Raw genomic sequence first — 19,347 nt, 5'->3', positions numbered from 1 at the left:
TAGAGAGCATTTGCTCTAGGCTGTAAGAACACAGTGCTGACACCACATGTGCTCAGGTCATCCTATGTGCACTAACTGGTACATTACTGTATGCACATTGCCCAAGATGAGGTGGTAAGAGGTGAACTGTATACTGAACTGGTACTCTTTGTCCAGGCATGAGAGAATGTGGGACTCATCTTTGATTCCCCTAACCAGCATTAGAGCTTTTCTCTAACCCATGCCAAGCCCTTTGTTCTAGAACCAGTGGCTCTGCTCATCCTCATTTGGATCATCCTTTAATCAGCCTTGTTAATTCTTCCACTAGGGCATCTTTGTCTGTAACATAAGTGCCATTTTTACTGTTCAAATAAAAGTGGCTTTGTAGTTGTAGTTAATGAGCTCAGTGTTCTTTAGTCATTCATTTCCCATATCGGTACCTCTCATGGACTGCCTGGGATGTCTCAGATGTCACATCAAACCACGAAGTCATAAATCAGTAGGAGCCACAGAGCACCCTGTGTTCTAATGAAACTCTAAAGTGAGCTTTAAATTGCCCACCTTATAAGTCCAAAGAGAATGCTAGCCTTTGACCTGTATTACTAGAAAATTGTGAAGTGTCTGAAATTTCTATCAATTACATTGATGTCTTCTTGAAGCTGTGTTTTCATGAGGCTGATCCCTGCCATCCATCACAATATTTCTTATTTCCATTTTAATATCTTTTAATTATTCCATGGAAGCTCTCAGAGAGTTTTCAGTGATCAAACATATTACACTTGCAGAAAAATCAGGTAACCTTTTCCTGAGGTGAAAAGATAGAGCCGATTGCTAATTGCACTGTTTGCCATCAGGATCAGCAAGCACCAGTGGGCAGGAGGGGATGGATGACATGGCCTCAGGCATCCACAGTATCACACCTCACAGCAGACTCCTGGTTGACAATTTATTTGCATTATGCATGATCTGCTTTGGACCATTCCTTTTTATCTTCCACAAATATTTTCTTGAAAGAAAAAATTTTCAAAATTCTATGCTTAGTTTTTATGGAATTTGGGCAGTTAAAAGAACAATTGAGTGTTGGGGATATTTAATGATGTAGCCAATGCCTGAGACATTGGGAAGAGGTAGGGATAGGGGTGTTTTACAGCTTTTCTCAGGTAGGGTCAGTCTGATTGTGAAGTCATGGTAGGCTGGTGTTCTTTAGACAGGCAAGAACTCTAGATATCTGTGCTTGTGTCAACTCACTTAGAACACCAAGAATCCACTTCAGTTCTGTGATGGCTGTTGTGCCTTTCACTCAATAGTGCAAAGAATAGAGAGTGAGCAGTTGAATTGCTACCTCAACTCAGGATACCAGACAACAGGCCTCATTGTCCTGCAGGAAGGTGGGATGAATGCTGACTTCTTTGGAATTTCCCTGGAGTGATGGTAGTGGGTGTGTGAAATTAACATATTACAGTCTCTGCTTGCAAACCTCCATTAGCCCACCTGAGAACATATGACATTTCTCTAGTTACACTGCAAGAAACATCTAGTTACTTCATATAGTTACTACATCTAGCATAGACAAAGCCCCCAAATCTTCAGGGCATCAGCTTACTTTAAAGTGAGCATTCCAGTAGTTGTTATTTCTCAATACGGTATATAAATTCATTTAATACATAGAAAGGGTTTAGTGAGTCTTTGGCTTATAATAAATGTTCAGATGTTAACACTGCACTATTATATGGCTATGATTAGATACTTTCATGTGTTTTTCATTTATTCCATTCATTTTCTTCTTAATTTTCTTTAAGAGTAACTTTTATTTCATTGACTCTTCTGAAAGCAAATGGCTTTTAATGCTCTATGGAAATATCTATGAATCACAGAGTTCCGCAAATCATAGGTAGTCTTGCAGTACATGCATTTTTGAGGTCAAGCGAGACACTCTCACTTTCTTCTACATACTTCATTCCATTTACTAATGTTGCTTCACTAAGAAGACATCCCATATGGTAGAACAATGCAGTCACCATCAGCCAGTGGAAAGCTCCTCATGCCAGTGGCACAAGAGTGCCACACAACAGCTGTGCAAGCCATTGTCTGACCCATAGGCACTCCTTGGAGAGATGCAAAATGAACTCTCTGATCTAAACTCCTCTTTCTTGTCCTTTTACTCGATCTAGATTCCTCTCTTCTCCTTTTACCCTGACCTAAACTCCTCCTCCTTATGCTCTGCTATGTCTTTATTATTATTATTATTTTTTTATGAGCAGAATATATTTATTGAGAGAAAGAAAGCTCCTGTCCAAGAGAGGGAATGGAGGGGGGCCCAAGCAGGTAGTTCCCCCCTTTTTTTATTATTTGCTGGAAAGAATTACCGTGACATCTAGGTTCTCTGAAAGAAAGATACAGTGAATATGCTCACAGACTCCTGTCCTCAGCTTCCTTCATCCTAAAAGGCTTTCATTACCTTTGACTCCAGAAGAAGATATAACCTGTAGATAGAGAAGGGATGAACAGTAAGTCCATCTGAAGCATACAATCCATTTAAATCTGGAGAATTTATATACTAGGATGCTATAGTACTCTGTGTATTTCTGAGATCACAAGTTCAAAGAAGTGCTTTCCTTCTTCTTCAGTAAAATTGTAGTCTTTTGTGCACTTGCAAGATATTCTGTGCAAAGATCCCTGTACTATTTCTTTGCAATATGGAGGTTCTTTATAACAAATAGATCTCACATAGAGGTAACTCAGAGATATGTATTGTGCTGTGCACACCAGTGTTTCACTGTGCGAAGGTAGAAAATCCATAACTATACTTGTGGATGTGTGCTCTATGATGATGAACTGTACAATTGTTAACAGAATCCTCACTAGGTAAGTGAGAGGAGACCAACACATGGAAGATATTGATACTTATATCCATTCAGCTGATTCATGTTCTTCTCACTAATCTCACTGAAAACACAGAAAGAACTTCTTTGCATTTCGTTTCAGTTTAGCATTGCCTAAAATTAAGATGATAGAGTGTATAGATGGGTAGGTGCTAGATACCAAGGTGCATAAAATAAAGAGGAAGCTTCCAAACTGCATTTTCCAGAAAAAGAACAGAAAAGCCATCATGTAGTGGGAGGAGTAGAGGGTTAAGAAGGACAGGATGGACAGCATTGCCTTGACAGGGATGCACCTGCGGGGGTCCTGGGTTCCCATAGCAATTGTTCTCATCTGTTGGGCATGTCTCCCTAGGGAGAAAATCAAGAGCAGAACAGCAATGATGAAGATAATTGATGGCATTGTCAGGTGCAAAATCAAAAGTGAATGTGGTAGAGTGTCTATTCCTTTGTTTTGAGTTGCATTACTGGTGAACAGTTTAACCGAGGTTTTTGCCTTAATAGCCCGCACATATTTTTCTTGGATGCCACAGCTGATGCATGCATACAGTGTTGACTCCAGGATCAGCCAGGGCACCATCTTGGAAATCCTCATCTTCAGCCAGAAGAACACTGGATGTGAGATAGTAGCGATCTTGGCGCAGTAGAAAGCACCCAGCCACGTGGCTAACCAAAGTCCCCAAATAGTTAAAAACAAAAAAGCTATATAATATTCAACAAATGCCAAATTTTTTATGAAGGAGAGAACCATCAAGTGCACAAGGAACATGAGTAAATGGAGACAAATCCGCGAAGATGCCAGTCAGCAAATGAGCAGATCCAGAGGAGCCATGTGTCTCAGCCTGATGAAGTCGACCGCATTCACCACCAGGATAAAGCCATTTGCACAGACCCCAGTAAGGAACTGTGCCACTGCTATCAGGAAATGGACAGTGAGCTGATGGTTAGCATGCTGGGAGAAGGAAAGTCTGAGAACATGTATAGATTTTCAGGAAGCTTCTATTACTCAAACTCTGCTTTTCTTCAGCTAGCACAGGACTTCTTTGAGGAGAAAGATTCTAATCATGAAGTTAATAGAGTGGGATTGGGTTATGCCTTTATTTATATCACTGTTTTCTCAATTTGGTTCTGAGGCATTCAAATAAGAAAGAGATAGTCCAGTAATAATTTGCTTCTTGTTCATGGCTTTTGCATTTCCTAGTTCCTCTTAGCTTTCAGGGTTACCATATGCAAATGACAGAGTTGGATATCTTTAGATGACTGCTGAATGTCTCCTAGGATGGTGAAACAGCTGGTACTCCTCAGTCTTCCCCCCAGTCATGAATAAGTAGTTGTGCACAACTGAGATTATACCTCACATTATCAAGGTATTCTTCAGAAAACAGAGAAAAAAAGAAAGAAAGAAAGAAAGAAGAAAAAAAGAAAGAAGAAAGAAAGAAAGAAAGGAAGAAGAAAGAAAGAAAGAAAGAAAGAAAGAAAGAAAGAAAGAAAGAAAGACGTTCATTTACACTTTCATTATGTCCCATGGTCAGCAATGTATATCTCCCATCTTGTAATTTTCTAAAGTAAAAAGACAGTAAATTAGAACCTCCTGAATTTTAAAGTAGATATATAGCAAAATGTAGGATACAACACAAAGTATTACTGAGTGCAAAAGCAAGGCAATAAGTGTTACAGGCAACTGGAGATATTAGAGCAACACCTCAGTATGAGGCTGAATGAGGGCATTTACTTTGGGGAGTCATTTAGAATTTTAAGTGTTCATTATGTTACTATTCATATTGTTGCACTACTCACATTTTAAATGCCCATATGTAGTATAGGGTGAGTATGGACTCCTCAGGCAGATCAAAGACTCAGTCCCTCTGTAGAGGTGGAGAACAAAGGCTTTGATGATTATCAGCACCAATCTGTTTCCAAACGACTTTGTGGTTTTAATCTAAAAGCTTGTCACACCTGTGTCTGTGTAAGCCATCCACCCCAAATTTCGCTTCCTGTAGGTAACATCCTTAAATAATCTGATCTGAAATATCCCCTGTAGACCACAAAACAGATCCCCTAGCCACAAACTCAATATCTACTCAATCAAGAGTGGACTTTCAAAAGGGTGGAGATAGGAATGTATCCCAAAAAGTAGGGCCAGAGCCCAAGACTTGGCATTGTTTCATATCTAAGCACTCCTGCCCCCTTCCTGGGCTTGGCTTCCTACTACATTTTGCAATATGTATGAATAAAATACTTTAGTTTACCCTTGGTCTTCCCTGGCTCATCTTCTTCTTTCCATGTCACACACAGACCTGATGATTGAGGGTACATGTGCTTACCCTTGAACCCCCTGGAGCTAACAAGACAATCTCTCAGACTTAGTTTTCTCAGGTGATGTCCTCCTTTCCCAATGACAGACAGTGGAGAGCTCCTGGGTTGGGCACTGAAGGACTCAGGGTCACACTGGAGTGTGCCAAGGTGTGGGGCTTCTCTCTGAAGTGCAAAGGGCTGTCCCTGCAGATTCCTGTTCAAGAAGAGGCTGACTCCTGGCCCAAACTCTGGTCAAAGCCCTCTCTGGAAGTCAGGCTGACTTCAGCACATCACTGACCTCCTGGAACGCAGGGTGTGGAGGACAGTGGGGCAGAACAGGACATCTCCTGGCTTCAGTACTGATAAGGTTGCAGTCTGTCTCATGCTGTCACCTTACTGCCAACTGGAGGCTTACCTGAAACAAATCGTTTCTGGGGCCACAGTTTCAGTCCAGGGCTAAGCAGAATATCCTTCAGAGTAGCAGCGAAGAAACAGCAAGAGAACAGCTGGATCTACTCAGTGCCTGCCCCTCTTCCCCCAAAGCCAACAGGGTTCATCATGGGTCCCGTTCTGTTGACTCACCTCACTGTAAACACCCTCAGAGCTTCTCATCTTAACAGTAGAGGACATTAAGCTTTTTTTTTTAATTTCCCATAGCAAGGAATAAGTTTTACACAGGAACCTCAGAAACCTTAATGCCTTGTGCAGTCCACGGCCATCGCCATTGCCCTGCTCAAACCTTTAGCTCTATCCTTTTGTCTTTTGCCACTTTGTTCTTTCGTTTTTCCTTCTTTTCCTCTTTTGTTTCTTTTTCTTTTTTTCCATAACTTTATTGAGAAACAAATAGCAATGAAACAGTTTCAAACAAAATTGGTAAGACAGTTTCAATAATTAACACATCGCATACATTTTTCCTAGAAGTTAATTGCTGTACAAGATGCGGACATGATATCCTATTTGCAAAAACTATTAGAACAAATCCCTCTATTCATTAAGAGAATGAACTATATATCTATTCTAACCATTTTGAATACATGGATACAAAATGGACATTCATCTGTATCTCCTTTTTTTTTTTTTGTTAAGTTCCATTATTTAAATGTTATAGGTGTGTTAACTCAGAAAAATATTCTAAAAGAGTCCAGTAGTCCATAATAGTATTGGGTCTTTCACTTCACTGTCAATGTCAGAAATTGTTGACCTGAGTCCCCTATAGCTCAACATAACAGCATGGTTTTACTTCTTATACTTTGTTTTTATACTTTTCTTCTGGATGGTTAAGACCAAGGTAAAGTGGACCTATGCAACAAGAGCTGTAACTTTTTGGGTCTGTTAAGGTCAGTGAAATCCCCTCAGGATTTATCCTGAGATCCTGTACCTCAGATTGTAGAACCTTTGTCAGTGCAGCCATGTGGATGAGTCATGGCCATTGCTTGGCCACTGTGCTCTCTGTGAAAGCCTGAGAGAATGTTTTCTCTCCATGTGACTCTCCTTAGGCACACTCTACATCATCGATCACTTTCCTCTGTGGTCCCATAATCTCCTTGATTAGAAAATTTGGGACACTACCTAGGTACATGACGTTAAAGTCCAAGTTCTCACATGTTCTGAGTCTTAATTGACCTTGGAAGGCTAGGACCAAAATGTTGGCTTTCCTTGTGGCCCTCCTTTTTCTCTAATTTTGGTCTGCAAACAGGTTGTTAACCCTCCAGAAGACAAGCTTATTTTGTTATTACCATACAACCTAGGCTGTTAAGCTTAACCTCACTATCTGTCTGAATATCAAACATCTTAGGGATAACAAGAAACAGGTATTTTTCATCAAGTATTGATATGTTGAACTTTAAGTCCTGGGCCTGGGCTAGGACTGTATCTCTTCTTAATATTTTTGATGGTGACTATATTTGTTATAGTTAACTATTTTCCTATTTTTAGTTTATTTTTTCATCATTCTTTTTTCTTTCTGTATTTTAGGGAAAGGTCTACAGGGTGTTCAGGGTCTCACTCTACTAGATTAGACTCATAGTGATCCACTTGTTTACAATCTCCCAAGAGCTGGGATTACAGGTATGCACCACCAGGCCCAGTCTCAATCTCTGTCTTCCCACACTCCAAGGGTGGTACCGGCATGGCAGGCCAAAGGATCTGAACCATTGGTCCCTGTGCCTGCTTGCAGGCACTTTAATCTGCTGAGCTATTTGGCTGGCCCTATTTTTTTCATCATTCTAAGTAAAATTTCATCTAAATAAGATGCAAATTATTTTAAAGTAAGTCTTTATAAGGATTTAAAAATATGATGAGTTTTAGAGGTAAAGTGTTTTTGTCATCCTTTTTTTTTTTTTTCTAAACATGGTACACAAAATATTCAATCCTGTACCATACTCTACCACCACCCCAGTTCCCAATTTGGGTGATAAAATTGCTTTTAGTAGTCTTTTTTTTTTTTAAGTTTTTTTTGCAGAACCAGGGATTGAACTCAGGTCCTTTTGCTTGCCAGGCAAGTGCATATTCCACTGAGCTATCTCCCTGCACCCCCCACCCTTTTTTTTTTTTTTGCTCCGAATGCCCTCAGAGGTGGTTTGGCTGGCTGGAGTGTTGTGGGGATCGAACTACAGCAACCTGAGGCTGACAGCTTTGTGGAAGCAGCCACTTAAAGAACTGAGCTAGGGCCAGGCCCCCAGTCTTTTTTTCTTTTTTTTTTTAAGGAAAAAAACAAAAAAAACAAAGAACAGGTTACCTTAGCAACCTACAATTTTAAAAAGGCAAACACTGCATCAAGTGCTCCAAGAAGGATGAGTCTTAAGCCAGAGTTGACTGAAGAGCAGAAACAGGAAATCCGGGAAGCTTTGATCTCTTTGATGCAGATGGGACTGGGACCATTGATGTAAAGGAATGGAAGGTGGCAATGGGAGCCCTGGGCTTTGAGCCTAAGAAAGAAGAAATCAAGAAAATGATAAGGAGGGGACAGTCCAAATGAACTTCAGTGACTTTCTGTTCTGACCGTGATGGCTCAGAAAATGTCTGAGAAAGATACAAGGAAGAAATCCTGAGAGCTTTAAAGCTCTTCAATGACGATGAAACCCAGACAATTTCGTTTAGAAATCTGAAGCGCGCGGCTGAGGAGCTGGGTGAGGACCTGACCGATGAGGAGCTTCACGAGATGATTGCTGAAGCGGACTAAGATGGAGATGGCGACGTCAAGGAGCAGGAGTTCCTGCGCATCATGCAAAAGACCAGCCTCTATTGAGACCTGTGTCGCATCTCCTGCTGCAAGCACATGTGACTAGAGTAGTGCCCGCTGTCCTGTGAAATTCGGCTCCCCATTTCCCTGTAGAACTGTAGCCATGGCCTTGAATCTAATTTGGACTTCTGTAAGTGTTTTTCAATATTGAAACTCTTTGTAAAATGATCCACTGATTACTTTAATTCTTAACAGCAGAAAGAGAGCACATCAGAGTATGGGGAAGGGTCTCGAGGTCGCCTGCCTACTGTTTCTCCTGGCCTCGCTGTGACTTCTGAGCTAAACACGTGTCTGATGGAGTCAGCACCAGCTGCGGTCCTCTGTCAGTGGTTCCCCTGCTCACCTGCTGCCCGCTGGCCATGTTCTCTTTTTCAAAACTTAGTGAACCCTTGTGCTGGCATTTGGATGTGTGTTAACGCTGTTTGTTTCCTCCTAAAAATACAACTTTTCTCGGTTTGAAAAAAATGAAGAAAGAAAAAAAAAAAACCAAAACCAAGAACAAAGACAAAAGCAGAGCAACACAAAACAATAGAAATGGTACAAAATTTCAGAACAAGAATAGAAAAGTACCAATAATGTTATATTATATATTGTTATCTTAATATGCATTCATTTTATTACTATGAGATTTATTTAAAAAATTTGAAGATATTTTTATTTCTTGATATCTTCTTATTTATAGTTTCTGCTTATTTTTCTATTAGTTTCTTTTTTGATTTAGGGGAATACTTCATATGATGTAAATTGTATATATTATGCTTATACGGTATACATTTTAATTATTTGCTTTTATTTTCTATTCATCTTCAAATACTTTTATGTTGCTTTAGAATGTTTTCTTGTCAAGAAATCCTAAATCCTTGTGATTGGTTAGGTCAATTCTAAATCTACATGCTTTTTTAGGTGTTGTAGGTTTATTGTGTCAGACTACAGAGCTTTGACCTATAGCTTCTGCTATGATTATTATAATCCATCTGGATTTGTTCTGTGGTGATGTAATATACATATATACATATATTATATATATACATATATTATATATATATATATATATATATATATATATATATATATTTTTTTTTTACAAATGGCTATTTGGTTTCCCTAGTAATACTGACCTGAAGCGCCAACTGTAATGGCATATGAAATTCCTACTCATATGTAGGTTTGTTCCTGACTTTTCACTATCTGTTTATAGTGGACCTAGAGGCATTCTGTTGCATGTACTCTGAATTTATTAGCACATTTGATGGAAAAATTGCCTTTCTTTGTTTTAAAGAATCTTTAAAATTTTTTAAAATGTATTTTAGTACAGGGTCTACAGAGTCTCAGTATACAGTTCAGACTTGTAGTGATCCTCCTGTTTTCAGCCCCCCAAGCACTGGGATTACAGGCACACACCACCACGCCGAGTCTCAATTCCTGTCTCAGCACGGCCCAGGGGTGGGGCCGGCACAGCATGCCAGGGATAGAACCCCAGTCACTGCCCCTGCCTAAGTAGGCACTTTAGTCCCCTGAGCTATCTGGCTGGCTCTAAATATTTTTTGATACAGGGTCTTACTGTGTGGTTCAGCCTAACCTCGGACTTACTATCTAGTCCAGGCTGGCCATGAACTTGAGGCAATACTTCAACCTCAGTCATCTGAATCCTGGGATTAGAGGCATACACCACCATGCTAAGCTTTAAAAACTATTTTCTTAGAAATTTTTGAGCATTTTCTATGTGAATTTTAATCTTAGCTTGACATAATTAGTGAAAAAAATAACTTGGGACTTTGATGGAATTCATTTGTTTATAGATAAATTTGCAAAGATATAAATCTTGACAGTATTGGAGCTTTTCATTTAGGATCACTGTAATTCTTTCTTTATTCTAGGAAGAAGTCCCTGTTGGCTTTCTTTTACTTTTACACTTGCTCATACATTTATTTGTTGGCATCTGACAATTGGGCTGCTCCTGAGGATGAAATGTTTTCTATGACATTTTCTAATTACTTTCCTAGGAGACTGACCTTGCCTATAGCCACCTTTCTGAAGTCTCCCTTGTTCTAAAAATTCTTACATGTTTGAATATCAGTTAATTCCCTTGGATTTTTCTAAATAAATGTCATAATATCTTAAAATGATGACATCTTATCACTTTTCCCAATATTTATGGTTTTTCTCTATTACATATTTTACATCTGTATATTCAAAATAGTTAATATAGATATACAGCTACTTTCTCTTAATTCAATGAATAGAAAGATTTGTTCTAATAGTGTTTGAGACAGGATATCGGGTCTGCATCTTGTACAATGAATAACCACTAAGACAACAATATGCAATATATTATTGAGACTGTCCTACTAATCAGTTTTGAAACTGTCTCATTGCTATTTGTTTCCCAATAAAATTATTTTTAAAAAGCATGATGTTAACAGTAGGTTTCTGCTAGATAATCTTTATAAAGGTATAAAACTTTCAAATTCAACTTCATTAAGAGTTTCATTGAGTAAATGTATTGAATTTTATTTATTGTGACCTTTTTAATCTTTTCAGCTTACTAATGCAAGTTATAACAATTGAACATCAACTTGGTGTTGAATCACTCTATTAATTATGAAACAAGACATTACTGACTTTTTAAAGACTGATTTTTCTATACACTTTTGCAATTGATTTGCCAGAATTTAATTTAGGATGGTTCAACTATATCCACTTTTGAGGTGGTATCTTGGTTTCCAGCAGCTGCCCCCAGTAAGTGATTCTGTTTCCAGATAAGGTCACATTCACAACTCTAGAGAATTAGGACATGATACCTTTCTGAGCCACCATCCAGACCACTGTAGTGTGGCATTCCTGCAGCGGCTTTTGAGTGTGTGGTGAGACTGTACTGCTTCAAGCCTTCGGGGTAAGTCAGTTAGTAGTTTTAGTCAATCATTTGGAAGCTAAAAAGTCACTCTTCTGAGTCATGTGTTTTGTTGACTCTAAGGACATCAGTTTAACTGATGCAGTGATCAACTACATTCAAGGCCAGCCTGGGCCCTGGTGTAACTTCAGGGAACACAGACTTATGTTAACTGGCAATGGAGATATAACATGAAAAAGACGTCAGTGGTAGTTGCTTAAAGGAAAGATGAGCAAACTTTTTTTTAAACCTGTAATGGACCTTGCAGCAAATATTAAAATGTTTTATATTTCAAATGCATACTTAGAGATCCAGTCCTAGCCCAGGTCCGGTGAGTGTGTGGGAGAGCTTCTAGCTACCTGTGCCAGCGGCACCTGCTGACACAGCCCAGGAGCAGTTGGGTGAGACACGCTTCCACCCCCTTGGGATGCCCACCAACATTCTGTAGCAGTCCCGCACCCCACCTGCTGAGTAGGAATTACAGCTGCGTTCCCGGAACACCCAGATCCAGTCCTAGCCCAGGCCCAGTGAGCTGCCTCTATCCCTTACTCCACCTTATCCCCTCCAGACTCAGCTCAGGCCTGGCATACAGGACTGAGGTGAAACACTGCAGCTGCAATCCGTGCAGAGAGTGGATTGATGGACAGAACTACATAGCTAGTCCATGAGCAGAACACCTTGCCAGAGGGGCACAACAGGATCACCCGCAAGGACAGCAACAGGAATGAGCTGGGCACAACAGCCAGACTCAAGCCAAGCACAACTGGATAAATCTAAACTTTGTAGATCTGCACCTGAACTTCAGTAGGTGCTAAAGTTATAACTGCACCAAAGCTCTACGAAAAGATCAGAAGACAGTGCTACACAAAATGACAACAAGAAGGACCAAAATGCAATCTGAGAACCCAAGCCCATCCATAACAAGTGCAGAGGACAATAATACAGAACAAATTGGGAATCACACAACTGGAATCAATGAATCAATGGCTTCTGAAATAAAGAAACAACTGCAGAAAGATATAGAGGAACTCAGATTGGGAATGAAAAGAGAAATCGCTGAATTAATAACATTCGCAGTAAAGAATCAAATGCAGAAACATATGGAGAAAACCCAGTGCCCACCCAGAACAAGTGCAGAGGCCACTAGCTCAGCTCAAATGTATGAATTGATAGTGTCGATAGTAAAGAAGCAACAGCAGAAAGTCATAGAGGAACTCAGAGCAGAATTCTTTTCTACTAGCTTAGCTCAAATGTAAGAATTAATAGAGTTGATAGTAAATAAGCAATAGCAGAAAGTTATAGAGGAAGTTAGAGCCGAATTTCCTGAAAGAAGAAAAGAATTCTCAGAATTCATAGCATCTGAAGTAAAGAATCAACTAAAGAAATAGGAAGGAAAGCCAATCTGAAAAAAGCACTGAAGTAAAAGAGCTAATAACTGCTTCAAAAGAAGACATTGATTAAAAAAATAGAGGAGATTGGAAAAATGATGTATTCTTTGAATGAGCAATACAGGAAAGAAATGGATGGCACCAAGCAGAGTCAAAGAGATATAGAGGAATTTAAAATTTCAATCACAAGCTTGAAAAACCGTTTAAGTGAAAGAGAAGACAGAGTTTCAGATCTTGAAAACGCTGGTGCAGCTAGTGAAAAGGTAAGAAAGGATCTCTTAAAAACAACTAGGATGCAGGAAAAAATAACCCATCACCTGCAAGATGATGCAAAGATGAACAATGTGTGACTAATAGGCATCAATGAGAAAGAAGGAGTCAATACAAATGACATTAAAAAATATGTGCAGAAGTAACAGCAGAAAACTTCCCAAATATGAGGAAACAATCTGACTTTCAGATAACCAAAGCATACAGAATACCAAGTAACCTCAACCCAGTTAAAAACACACCAAGACATATAATAGTTAAGTTCCCAGAAATTCAGCACAAGAATAATATACTGAAAGCCGCTAGAGAAAAGAAGCAGATCACATTCAAAGGAAAACCCATCAGAATTACAGCCGAGTGCTATTCACAAAACAGGAAGGCAAGAAGAGCATGGAGCAGAGTACTTCAAGTTCTCTATGAAAACAAATTACAGCCCAGACTAATAAACCCTGCCAAACTGTCTTTCAAGTTTGGTGGAGAAGTAAAATACTTCCATGACAAAGAACAACTAAAGAATTTCATGATGGCAAATCGAACCCTACACAGGCTACTGAAAGATGTTCTAGAGAGGGACCAAAATGAAAAGAACTCCACAAATGAGATTAGAGGCAACCAACTAAATAGGGCCAGAAATTCAAAACAGGAGAAAACAACAACAGGTAAACAACGTTTTTTTTTTTTTAATATCATTTGTTTTGACTCCTTTCTCATTGATGCCTATTAGTCTCACATTTTTCATCTTTGCATCATCTTGCAGGTGATGGATTACATTTTCCTGTATCCTAGTTGTTTTTAAGAGATCCTTTCTTACCTTTTCACTAGCTGCACCAGCGTCTTCAAGATCTGAAACTCTGTCTTCACTTCCACTTAAAGGGTTTTGCAAGCTTGTGATTGAGATTTTATATTCCTCTATATCTCTTTGACTCTGCTTGGTGTGATCCATTTCTTTCCTGTATTGCTCATTCAAGGAATCTGTCATTTTTCTAATCTCTATTTTTTAATCAATGTCTTCTTTAGAAGCAATTATTAATACTTTTGCTACAGTGTTTTTTTCAGATTGGGTTTCCTCCCTATGTTTCTGTAGTTGATTCTTTACCTCAGATGGTTTGAGTTCTGAGAATTCTTTTTTATTTCAGAAAAGAATTCCACTCTGAGTTCCTCTATAACTTTCTGCTGTTGCTTATTTACTATTGATGCTATTAATTCATACATTTGAGCTGAGCTAGTAGAAAAGAATTCAGCTTTGAGTTCCTGTATGCCTTTCTGTTGTTGCTTCGTTACTATTGATGGTATTAATTCATACATTTGAGCTGAGCTAGTGTCCTTTGCATTTGTTCTGGGTGATCATTTGATTTCCTCCATAGGTTTCTGCAGTTCTGGGTGATCATTTTGTTTCCTCCACAGGTTTCTACATTTGATTCTTTACTGCGAATGTTATTAATTCAGGGATTTCTGTTTTCATTTCCAATCTGAGTTCCTCTATACCTTTCTGCAGATGTTTCTTTATTTCAGAAGCCATTGACTCATTGCTTTCAGCTGTGTGATTCTCCTTTTTTCCTGTGTTAGTGTCCTCTGCACTTGTTATGGGTGGGCTTGGGTTCTCAGATTGCATTTTGGTCCTTCTTGTTGTCATTTTGTGTAGCACTGTCTTCTGTTCTTTTTGTAGAGCTTTGGTGCAGTTATAACTGTAACACCTATGAAGTTCAGGTGCAGAACTACAAAGTTTGGATTTATCCAGCTGTACCTGACTTGAGTCTGGCTGGTGTGCTCAGCTCCTTCCTGCTGTTGCCCTTGGGGGTGAATCTGTTGTGCCCCTCTGGAAGGTGTTCTGTTCATGGACTACCTGAGTGGTTCTATCCTATACATGCTCTGCAGGTATTGCAGCTGCAGTGTTTCACCTCAGTCCTGTATGCCAGGCCTGAGCTGAGTCTGGCAGGGAAAAGGTGCAGTAGATGGAAGAGGCAGCTCTCTCACACACTCACTAGCCCTGACTAGGACTGGATTGGGGGTTCCTGGAACACGACAGGAATTCATACTCTGTGTTCGGGTTGTGGGTGGGTACTATGGAGTGATGAAGGGCGTCCCAAGAGGGTGAAAGAAGGTGTCACCCAAGCTGTGCCTGGGTTGGACCAGTAAGTCACACCATCACAGGGTAGCCAGAAAGGTGTCCCACACACTCACTGGGCCTGTGGTAGGCCTGGGTCTGGGGGCTCCCTGAACGCAACAGAAATTCCTCCTCGGCGAGTGGGGTGGGGGTGGTCCTGCGGATGGTAGGAGGCATCCCAAAGGGGGTGGAAGAAGGTGTCACCCATGGTGCACCTGGGCTGGGACCAGTAGGTCCTGCAGGCGCAGGGTAGCTGGATGCTCTCCCACACACTCACTGGGCCTGTGCTAGGACTTGGTCTGGGGGTTCCTGACCTTACTTTTATTTTAACCCTGTCTGCTAATGTCTGTTTCTTCACTGTAAGGTTTAAGATCAGCTCATTTTAGAGACCAGTGTAGTGATTGTTGATTCATTAATTTCTCTTTGCTTTTTTTCCTCTGTATTTTTTTCTACAAATTTCAAATCTAAGTAGCGGTATGCTTTATGAATTTTGACCTACAGTTGACTCTCAGTTACAGAGATCTGAAAAGGAGAGGCTTAAATAGGGTGTTGAATTTTTTTGTGTGTGTTTAATTTATTCTCTTTTTTTTTGTATTTGTTTATGTGACACAGGGTCTCACTATGCGTCTTGGACTCATAGTGATCCTTTTTTCTCAGTCTCCACAGTGCTGGTATTAAAGGTGTGCACCACCACACCTGGTTTGGAGGCCGACATGGTGCACCAGGTGTGCCAAAGCAGCCATGGCATATGGTACCAGGGATCGAACCTGGGTCCTTGTGCTTGCCAGGCAGGCACTTAGACTGCTAAGCTATCTCTCTAGCCCCAGGGTCTGTTTTTTACACTAAGGAAACTTGAAACTGGCTGCTCAAGCTTGATGTGGCAGTACCACTGTACTGGTCGCCTAGGTTACTCACAACTTCCTTCTTCCCCAGCCTTGGGATGTGACTTGTGATCATGACATGGTTACCAGGGACCCATCTATTATATCTAATTATTATTCAAGAATAAGGAAAAAGATGAAAATAAAATAATGCATACTAACTTCACCTATCAGTTTCCATTTAAATGACCATATCAGTCACATGGAAGTCAGGAATTAGATTTTAATAGCAGAGCACAGGCTCGGGAGTCCAAAATCTGGCCTCTGTGCTCTGAATAAAACTAGAGTCTTATATCTAAGAAAAGAAGACTAAATGAGGAGTAGGAAACTAGCAGTTTCTTCTTGAGGCAGAAAGATTTTTAAATATTGCATTTATAGTTGAAAAATTACATTTTTCAGCCATGTAACATACCACACTTTGACATAATGCTTTTGCTTGGAATTGTATCTTGCATGACATTCATATTGCCAGATGAGTAGATATGAGATTAATTTCTATGTTTCATCTCTCTGGATCATTTAAAATCTGTGTGCTGCATTGCAAAATGTAGAAAGTAGGCTTTTTTGTTTAGAACTGGAAAACTTGTCATCTTACATGGAACTTGACTCATTGATAGAGCGATTTATTTCTTTTTATGTATTTAGTATAGGGTCTACAGGGTCTCCCTAAACAGATCAGACTCCTAGTGATCCTCCTGTTTTCAGAGTCCTAAGCACTAGGATTGCAGGTGCACCACCAAGTCCAATCTCAATTGCCATTTCAGGGGCAGGGGCAGGGTTGGCATGGCACACAAGGGAATCAAATCATGGTCCCTGCATCTGCCTAAGTAGGTCCTTTAATCTGTTGAGTTATCTGGCCAGACCTGATAGAGCAATTTCTGCTCTGTGTGGGATCCCTGTTCTCTTCCTGCTCTTTACACTTGGCAACCTTGTCTTGCTGTATGAATGCAATAGCAGCTCAGATTCCTCTAAGGATGTAAATTAGAATTTTGTTTATAGTGCATCTGTCCTGACTTCTTTGTACTGTTCAGCTATCTTGCCCTCCTTGCCCTGTTTTTCTTATACAGCAGAATAAGAAAGGCAGAATAAATTTCTATGGGGTTACATGGTGAGCTCTGTGTGTGGCTCTGCTTGCTTTCCTGCCTCTCTTATTCAGGTTCCCATTAGACCTTTCTCTAGATGAATACTTCATCACACTTCTGCTTCTCTAATGGATCTCTTCCTATCCTCTTTTTCATCTCTGTCTTTATGGGGATAGTCTTTTGAAAACAAGGTTTATGTTGTTAGGACTGGTGAGTCTGAGTCTGGGGACCCTTTGCTAGGTATTTTCTCTCTCAGATGTAAGAGGAAGAGGAGTTAGACTAGAAGACCAGTACAAAGCAAAAGTACTTTTGTTGTAAATATTGCAAGAAGAGCTAAACAGGCACAGGAGTGACAGAGTACAGAGTTGAGCCACCAGTGGCTCTGGGATACTGGTCCTGTTTTGTGGGGGAAGGGTCCCGTCTCCACACCCCTGGGGATTGACACTTGATTGACTGGATACTGGGCTTGTTGCTAGGTGTTTAATCTTGTGGGATAACAGGGAAATGTTAAACCACAAAGCTGGTTGAAAGTTGCCTGTTGCTCAAAGCCACACAGAAACTGCTTTTTTTACCCTCTAAAAAGACTTGGAGTCAGGAGTGGTGGCATATGCCTCTAATCCAAGCACTAGGGAGGCAGATGTGGGAGGATTGCCTTGAGTTCCAGGCCAGCCTGGACTACATAGTGAGACCCTGTCCCAAAAAGAAAAAAAAATGTTTGGGCCTTTAACTCCCCTCAGGAATTCCTTCTGTCCCTACAATGGAATTTTAAGAAATGTTAAAAGTAAACCTTTTCTTATTCTGTTTCTGCCAACTGGATCCCAACTAATCCACTGTTTTATGCACTACTGTGTTGTCTTTCAGAATTTTTCTAATGAAAGGAAAGTTTATATAATATTGTATGTCTAGTGCCTTGTGTAGGAGAGCCAGTAAGTTTTGTGTAATTTGCATCCAGTTGCGTTTAGAATTTTGATGTTGCCATCCTTTCACATATGGCTTCTTGGGTTTTCAATGAAGCCATCACAAGTCCTGCAAATATTTTTCATTTTTCCTGTTCCATCATGGTTCCTCTTAGATTAGTCTTAATATTTCATATTCGTTTTAAAGTGTTAGAATATCAATGATAAGGATAAGGAATTAAGATGTCATCTCATTTGGGCATATGAAGTTGCTAATATTTTACATTGCCTTTGAGCAAGTTCCCACAGCTCTGAGGGTAAATTTTGCAGCTTGTTTCACCCAGGATCTATTTGCTAAAAACTTGCCCTCTCTCTATGTGTAATAGTGACTTCTTGTTTCTTTTATCTTTTTAAGTTAGCAAAAGAAGCCAAGTTCCTGTAATAGTGCTGTATTATAAATCTTGTTTGGAAATCTCAAAATCTAGTTGCTAAGGTGCAGTATAAATGTGGGCAGAACACCACAACCTTTCCACCGATGACATCAGGTCGACAGGGTTCTCTCCTACACGCAAAATGCTTAGCTCTAGTTTTAGAACATCAGGACAGTTAGTTATTCTTGCCTTTTAGGTTTGGAAATAAATGGGAAAGCTCTTGGGTTTTTTTTTTTTAAATCTAATTTTCATTAGGATGCTAACATCAACACTCTATCCCTGATGCATTACCAAAACAGATCAAATGAAAAGTCTCTGTAAGACCATACTCTTAAGGAAATAAATCAGATTCATATGTACAAACATTGTATTGTCTCTTTAGTGGGAGGACCTGAAAGAGTAAATAAAACCTGAAGGGTACAATACACACTGTGAAAAGGGAATGAATCTGTTTAAAAGGAAAGAATTACTGAGGTGAAAAGAAGGACAGGAGAGGGAATGGGGGAAAGAGATGCATCTATATATGTAAGCAGGATGGCTCGGATAGTTGTACTCTGTATTTCTGCTGATCTGTGGAAAGGAGCAGCCAATGCTCAGTTTTTTTCATCTTTTTCCCTTTTTCACTCTTTCTAATTTCTTACAGTTTTTTCTCACTTTTTCCAACTTTTCATGCTTATAACTGGTAATGTGAACAACTAATTTGAAGACAACACTAATCAATGCAACAAATACTGTCAAATTTATATTTACTTGTTTAGTGAAATTTGATATCATTTGTAGTATTTTCTGTTTTAATATTATTTTTTACTCTCTTTAAAAAATTAGAAAACTTGGGCCAGCCAAATAGCTCAGCAGATTAAAGCACCTGCAAGTAGGTGCAGGGATTGGGAGTTCCATCCCCCGGCCTGTGGTGCTGGCTCCAAGCTGAGACTGAAATTGAGAGTGGGTGTGGTAGCACAAGCCTGTAATCCCAGGTCTTGGGAGGCCCTGAACAGGCAGATCACTACAAGT

General features: G+C 39.8%; 1 pseudogene; it reads left to right on the top strand.

The window, feature by feature from the left end:
• The first annotated feature begins 3,633 nt into the window (after positions 1–3,633).
• LOC111815023 lies at positions 3,634–8,400 on the top strand (annotated as a pseudogene).
• Positions 8,401–19,347: the final 10,947 nt, after the last annotated feature.

This window comes from Octodon degus, unplaced genomic scaffold (genome assembly GCF_000260255.1).
Source record: "Octodon degus isolate 3935 unplaced genomic scaffold, OctDeg1.0 scaffold00010, whole genome shotgun sequence".
NCBI lineage: Eukaryota > Metazoa > Chordata > Mammalia > Rodentia > Octodontidae > Octodon > Octodon degus.
The sequence above is the reverse complement of the archived record's forward strand: the minus strand, read 5'-3'. Positions and strand labels throughout refer to the sequence as shown.